This window comes from Gadus morhua, chromosome 20 (genome assembly GCF_902167405.1).
Source record: "Gadus morhua chromosome 20, gadMor3.0, whole genome shotgun sequence".
Lineage (NCBI taxonomy): Eukaryota > Metazoa > Chordata > Actinopteri > Gadiformes > Gadidae > Gadus > Gadus morhua.
Genome location: NC_044067.1, coordinates 10,006,584 through 10,014,318, shown reverse-complemented (window position 1 = coordinate 10,014,318; position 7,735 = coordinate 10,006,584). Strand labels below are relative to the sequence as shown.

Sequence of the window (7,735 nt, the reverse complement as noted above, 5' to 3'; positions counted from 1 at the left end):
GAGAAATAGTCTGCATAAGATGTTGACGTTGCTTAGCAACCGAATACGCTGGGATTGATAAGTTACCGGACTACTTGTGGAGTGATACCAAAGACGTGAATCAGAGGTAAAAAATGTATTTTCCTTCACAGCGGTCATTATATGCTTAGCAACGGTCAATTATCGAAAAATAATTCACTGCCGGAAGTCGGGAAGGCCCATGCAAGTGAACGGAACGATCCACAGCATTGAGGAGAGCCGTGTAATAAGTTATAAATAATCGGACCAAAACAGTATTAAGTTCAGTGTTCATCCATTTATAAAGCATTTACTTTGCAATTACTGTTTTAAATGCCATGGCTAGGGCAAATGCTGATGTACTCACATCAAAAGACATTGAATATTGCCCTCCACTGAAAAGCACTACAGTATATTAATACAAATATAGAAAATACAATTTAAAAAATAGATATAAACATAGTATAAAATGCACACCTACAGGTGTGAAGTTACTTGATATTAATCATCTCAAATTAGTTATAGTAATTGAGTACTTTTGAATAGTTACCTTACGTAATTAAACCCATATTACAACTCCAGTGCTCATCAAAACCCTTAATGGTGCTGCTACATATGATATTTGGAACATTAATATAACAGCAATCAAATTAGAAATGCTGTTTACTGGCCTTTGCTAGGGAAAATGCTTTCCCCAGCTCGGATGCCCACATTTTTTCGGTTGTGAGCTACTATCAAAATGACCAGGTCAAAATGATCCACCCACATTAAAGCTTATGCTATTAAATGCTAAACATGTATTTTTTTATGTTACCTGTTACCTGTCCTCCAAGTGCCTCTAGGGCCTTTCAGAACCTTTCCATTTCTCACGGTCCGCTGCTGCAATTCGCACCTCATCCCATGAGCCCCAGCCACCATTGCCTCCTCTCTTTCTCCACGGTTCTTCTCCACTATGTCCTAGGTAGAGTAGAGTAGCAGAGCCAAATAATGCAGTCAAGGAGATAGCATGATTCCTCATGTTTGGATACTTTTCCTATGTGAGTAAGTTCCCAAATTGTCCATGAGCCCTGGACTTAAAGGGGCAGTTCGGAATTGTGCACATCGGACCTCTTTTCCAAGTGAGCCATTGCCTAGCACCAGCGATCTCTGCAACTAGAAGGACTGAAATAAACGTGTAGAAAACGGTCTCCAATGATAAATAACACACTGGCTCACTTGGAAATGAGGTCCGATGTCCCAACTACCCCTTTAAGCTTAATATCAGCTTGTATTGTCAAAAACTCACCTTCCACTGCAGATGTGTTCAGTGCTGTTAATTTATTTATTTTAGAACATAAATTTAGTGATTGGCTCGACTAATTTAAGGTCTTGAACCATTTGTCAAAGTCTGGCAGATAATTGTTGTCTGTGGTACATGCCATAGGGATGATACTTTTTTGGGGGTGGGGCCCTCTGGCGGCCTGGGGCCCCAAGCAGTTAACGGTCTTGCCTGTTCTGTTCACAAGCCGCAGACTCCGCTGTGCTCAATTTGGGCACATTGAGCTCGACCCCTATCACTCCAAAGGAAATGCACCACCTAGTGGTGGAAATAGTGTAATACATGCATCCAGGATAAAATCTCGAACAAGGCAGCCTTTTACACTTATTAAACAGGCAAATCTGTGAAATGACGATTGTAATCATGCAAAAAAAAAAAGTGCATCACCTCTCGGGCGTCCATCTATTCCGGTTCCACCAATCCCCAACGAGAATGTCGGCTAGGATAAAACACGGGTTATGGTTTAGGCCTATATAAGGTAGCCTAACGTTACTCGATTTTTTCAGTGGCCGTTTTAGGCACGGGCGAAGCAGGCAGCCGCCCGGGGTGGCATCATTTCATGAGACATGGGGGGCGGCATGAGCACAAAAAAGTATTCTACGCCAATAAGCAGTTTTCTATGATCCATCTCATATCCATGTATGGGGAATTGGCATATTGGCGCCCCCTCCGGCTGCAGGCGCCACTGCTTGCTGAGAAGGTGCCGTGCACAGAAGCTGGGGAAGGGGGGCGCGGGGGACAGTTCACCTCTGCGTCTTCCCAAATGGGGGGGGGGGGGGGAACAAGGTGAAGAGATTGGTATTGGGGGGACAAGGAGGGGAACAGGGTATAAACTGTGCACGGCACCTTCTCAGACACACACTCAGCTGCCGACATGGCCGTCGATGATCACGAAGCTGCCTCAGACCATAACTACGGCCGCGTGGGAGTTGTGGATGATGCTGCTGCTGCTGCCGAAAACATTAGGCTACTGGAAGCTAAAGTGAGAGCTTTAGAAAGCCAACTGAGGGACCTGACCTGTACATTTACCATCAACAGGTACTGTGCGACTGACGACGAATTCCGATTCTACACCCGCTTTCCGTCTGAGAGAGTGTTTTGGGCATTTTGGAAATCGGTAGCCCCCTCAGCTTCCAGGTTAGTCTACTGGAGTAGGGCCCAGAGGTCAACTGATGTCATGGGACTGGAGAAGCCAAACCCTAACAGGAGACTGCCACTTGTTGATGAACTCTTTCTCTACTGCTGTCGCGTAGCTATTGGGATGAAAGAAAAGGTGATAGCAGACATATTTGGCATCAGCACCACCACTGTGAGCAGAGTCATCATCACATGGACCAACTACCTGTTCCTTGTCTTGGGGTCAGTGCCAATTTCGATGACAAGGGAACGAGTGCAAGCAACAATGCCATCAAAGTTTGCCCAGTACTGTCCTAACGTGCGAGTTATTCTAGACTGCACAGAAATCAGGTGTGAGGCACCCTCATCACTCACCCTCCAATCAGAAACATTCTCCCACTACAAAAATACCAACACCTTCAAAGGTCTGATTGGCATTGCTCCATGTGGAGTCATCACCTTCATTTCAAAGCTGTACACTGGTTCCATATCAGACAGAGAAATCACACAGCAGTCAGGAATCCTTGGTCTGCTTCAGCCAGGAGATGCATGCATGGCTGACAAAGGCTTGTCATCGACAAGATGCTATCTGAAGTTGGGGCCACCCTCATAATGCCACCATTTAAAAGAGGCGCCAGGTTCACCAAAGAGGACACCGAAAAAACCCAGAATATCGCACGACTCAGAATCTTGGTGGAGAGGGCCATCAGAAGGGTCAAAGAATATCACATCTGGGACACGACCATACCTCTGACTCTTTCAGGCTCCGTCAATCAGCTTTGGGTAAATTGTTGCTTGATGTCTAACTATCAAGGTCCTTTAGATGTGAAGGGTGATGTCCCAGTGTGACACATTAAAACACACATATGACATGACTATTTTCAAACGTTTATTAATGTTCTTTGTTGAAATGAAACTAATAGTTCTAACAGAAATGAAATGGTTTGTGTCCTTTTCAAATGTTCGTTTCCAGTTCTTTTTATAAATATACATTTACATTTATACATATTTACATTTAACAGAAAGAAATTGTGTGTTACCTTAAACAAATGTTCAGGAATGTTCGATTCCAATTCTTTGATTAAAATGTAATTTTACATATATCTATATATATTTACATGTTACAGAAAGAAATGTTCTGTGTGTTACGTTAAAATGTTCAGGAATGTTCGTTTCCAATTCTTTAATTACAATTTAATTTTACATATATACTAGTGCTGTCAGTTAAATGCGTTATTAATTTAGTATTTTTTTTCTTTGGCTCAAAACAAAGAAGCAGTAGCCTGACTGCTATGTTCAAGGCAGTATGTTTGTATGTTCATTGTTTAATTGCACTATAGGCTTTATTTTTTTGTATCGTCCTGTTTTGATCAGTATATGCTAATGTTGTTATCAAAAAAAACATTTGCACAAGGCAAGCCGATGCACTTCTCCATGTTGATAAGAGCATTAAAATGAGAACAATTAATGGGACAAAAAGATCAAGGGATATTTAGCATAGAAAAAAGATTTGCGATTAATTGTGCATTAACTATGACATTAATGTGATTAATCGCAATGAACTATTTGAAACGTTTGACAGCACTAATATATACATATTTAAATTTAACAGACTACTAAATTGTGAGAACACAGTTTACCACATTAACATCAGTGGATTAAGGAACAAAATATGAGAACAGAATCTGCAACAGCAGATATAAAACGCAACATGACAATCTGCAACAGCAGATCTGGAGAGAGAAAAATCGGGGTGTGTGTGTCCCTCGGCCATATTTACTTGGCATTCAGGAGGTATGTGTCCATGTACGTGTTAAAATAAAACAGATCTAATTTAACTTTCATCTCATTAATGAATGATTCATCATGCCAAATTCTTTCCACTGTCAGGTCATTTTTTGTTGACGTAATGAAATCGCACCACGACAAACCAGTGATGGCCATCTGGCCTTGCACCTGCCGGTAGTATCTGTGGGTGTATTTAAGTTTGGCCTTACCGTTCACAAACTTCACATGCTTGACCTCTGTTATACTGTCCACATTTGGACATTTGACTTCAGCTAAATCAAAGGGGGGGGTTGCAGTGGGATCATACACCCTGGCATCAGGGCTAGCCCCGAGGTAAAACGCCTCAGGATGGACAACAAATCCAGAAGGATAGACATTTACATTAAACATGTCACTGTACTGTCGCAACACTGCTGGCTCGAGGTCGAGACCCCTTTTCATTTCAGGTGTTTGCCTTCCCCCCTTTATGATCCTCAGTGCGAGAGCCTGAGCAGAGGACTCCCCTCTCAGAGCAACCACTTCCCCAAACCTACTGGAAGTTACACGGGGCAGCCGGACTTCCTTCCACATAGGATTCTCTGACTGCTCCCTTGTGTGCTCTTCAATTAAAGTGGCCAATTCAGAGGTGACTTCTAAAGTCTGAAGGTGATGGAACTGGAGGTATGTGGAAACAAATTGTAGGGGTCGTTCAAATGTATAGCCTAACAAGGGGAGTTGTGGGAATGAGGGGGCTTCTGGGTGCTTAATAATTTCTTTGGATATTTCTGGGGGGCATTGATAGGAAAGAACCGAACCATGAGGGACTGGTCCAAACTTAGAGTCCACTAAGGTAAGGTCGGCCAGGTCACATACGATCTTGCAAATTCCCGGTTGAGGTAGAAGGTCTCGCAGGTCATCTCCGACAGACAGCACCGCAGGGTCAGGAAGGGGTCATACGCACACAAGTAACAGGAAACATTAATCATTAAATATTTTAAATATATGATATAACAAAGGACCTGTGTGCGCCACCTCTTCTGAATTTATAGAGCATATATTTCTGTCCTAATTAATAAAATGATAAACTACATTACCTGGGTAGGCTCGATAAAGCGTTGATTTAACGCTAGTGCGTCCAACTGCCTTGGGTTTTCTGACCACAAGTTGGTCAGTGGGTTCCGGGCGAATCCCCTGGAGCAAAAAGAAAAAAGATATCAGCACATAAATCATATTATCAGTGAGGCAACACTTAAGTCAGTGTTAGTCACGTCTGTCTATAAACTAGAACTTAAAATACTATTATTGAGTAGACTATACAGGATGTTTGGCTAGGCCTGAGGGATACACATTAACCTGTGTCCTTGGTCGGTGCCACGACTGCAGAACACTGGTGCACGACAGAGGTGTTGGCACGCTTTTCTCCCCTGTGAATTGGTAGTGTTGTGTCTGGAAAAGGAGTGCAACCACGTGGTTGCATAACGCCTCTCCAGCAGCACATGAACAGGAGCATCCATTCAATTCCACAGGTGTCGCAGCACTCAGCACAATCTAGACATGGAGAACATACTTCAGGGAATATATATATATATATATATATATATATATATATATATATATATATATATATATATATACACCTTGCTTTACACAAGGTAAATTGTGAGAACACAGTTTACCACATTAACATCAGTGAAACAAAATATGAGAACAGAGAATCTGCAACAGCATATATAAAACAAAACCTGACAATCTGCAACAGCAGAAACATTATCATCTGCAACAGCAGATCTGGAGAAAGAGAGAGCATTTTGGAACAGCAACAAGAAACAATAATAATAAAAACACACACAGACTGAACATGCAACTGAATCTGTGAAGGTCTGAAACCATGCTATAGGCTATCCATTAGGCTACATATTACGAGGTGGGCCTGTTGTTTGAATCACAAAATGTAAATCTAATTAAAGTGGTCAGAAAGGTAGGCCTAAGTAACAGTCCGATTGATTCACAAAAGACTATGAAAAGCGAGATAGAGTTTGATTTCAGACTCAGGCCTGACTTCCTAGCACTGTAACCTGCAGGGTGTGAGGCTCATCATTTTTCTTCTGGGAACAGTAGCAGTTCACCCGAACTGCTACTTCCAAATTAACTAAATCTGACACTGCAGTAAGAGAGGGAAAGATTAACACACCATACAGCAAAATGTATGGGCATTGGTAGCCTATGACAGCCACCCAGCCACTATGTTCTGACATTAGCCTGGAGCTAATCTGACATACTATCGACACTTACATGTACGGTAGGCACTGGCAGTGCCTACCTACCTATTCCTAACATCTTGGGGTTCGTCAGGCAAAGTTTCAGAGACACTCAAACTTAATATGTATTCCTACCAGTGTAAATAATATTTTGCGATTAATTAAAAAGGATACGTTTACTGACATGTATTACACTTAGTGCTATCTGTCACAGTCAAGCTACACAGTGGCCGTTTCTGAAATGGCATACTACATACTGCTCGTATACTGATCGTGACGTAAAAGTAGTAAGTAGTATGCAGTACGCGAAAAATGTTTTTTTGCAGTATGTGACAGTTACCCGGATGATGTACTAATCGGGCAAAAATTCCTAGTATACATCCAGAGCTCACTACGTCGGATACTGTATCCCATAATGCAACGCGGCACCGTTGGAAAAAAAACGTTGAACATTTCGAATAATGGCGGCGGAAAATGCGAGCGATGAATATAAATGTAAGTATTAGTTGTTTATTTTGATGTGATAAGCTTTCGTATGTATTTGTAATCGTGTGTTTTTCATTGTTAACTGAACAAATGGTTCAACCGACAGCGAATGTGGCAAATGGCAAATATATACGATACATCAGCTTTAATGAATGAAGCTGTCACAGCTAACAGCAGCCGGGTTTTGTCAGATATCGCTATCGATTTAACTTCTGTTGCGGCAATACCAATAGCACGGAGACTAAAAGAGTAGTGTGTCTTGTTGTAGGGACTGATGTAGACACCGCAGCTCTCATCAGTTGGAGATCTACGAATGAGGGCATGTTCACGGGCAGGAGGAATGCGGCGCAGATGGGGTTCGAGTAAGTTGGTTTAGTTAGACATTACATCTTTTGCATGTAGTCAAAGAACTGTTTAGTTTTCATCCCTTTTCTTGTAGAGAATTTATTAAGGTCCAGGGGCTAGAGGGGAAGATGGAGGCCACCAAAATTAAAAGGAAATGGGAGAACCTCAAACAAAAATATAAGGTAAGGATGTCATGGAAATGTCTGTTACTTTTTCCACAGAACTACATAGTTATGATTATTGTCATTAGTCTGCTTGCTTGCTTCTGTTGTTTTGTAGGAGTTGAAAGCACCCAGGACATGGGTGAGCACTGAGGGAGGAGAGACCACTGCTGCATCCTGGAAGTGGTATGGGCCAATGGATGAGGCACTAGGCGGGAGGCCATCAATAAGTCCTCCCGTACTAGTGGACTCATCCGCCCAGGATGTGGCAGTGGTCTCTCCTCCCT

The 7,735-nt window shown here is 42.3% G+C and overlaps 1 long non-coding RNA gene across 1 annotated transcript; it reads left to right on the top strand.

Moving 5' to 3' along the window:
* The first annotated feature begins 6,683 nt into the window (after positions 1 to 6,683).
* LOC115533080 (uncharacterized) lies at positions 6,684 to 7,295 on the top strand. Its single transcript, XR_003974134.1, has 3 exons — positions 6,684 to 6,743; positions 6,831 to 6,951; positions 7,211 to 7,295. It is a non-coding gene; the product is annotated as an uncharacterized LOC115533080 (long non-coding RNA).
* Positions 7,296 to 7,735: the final 440 nt, after the last annotated feature.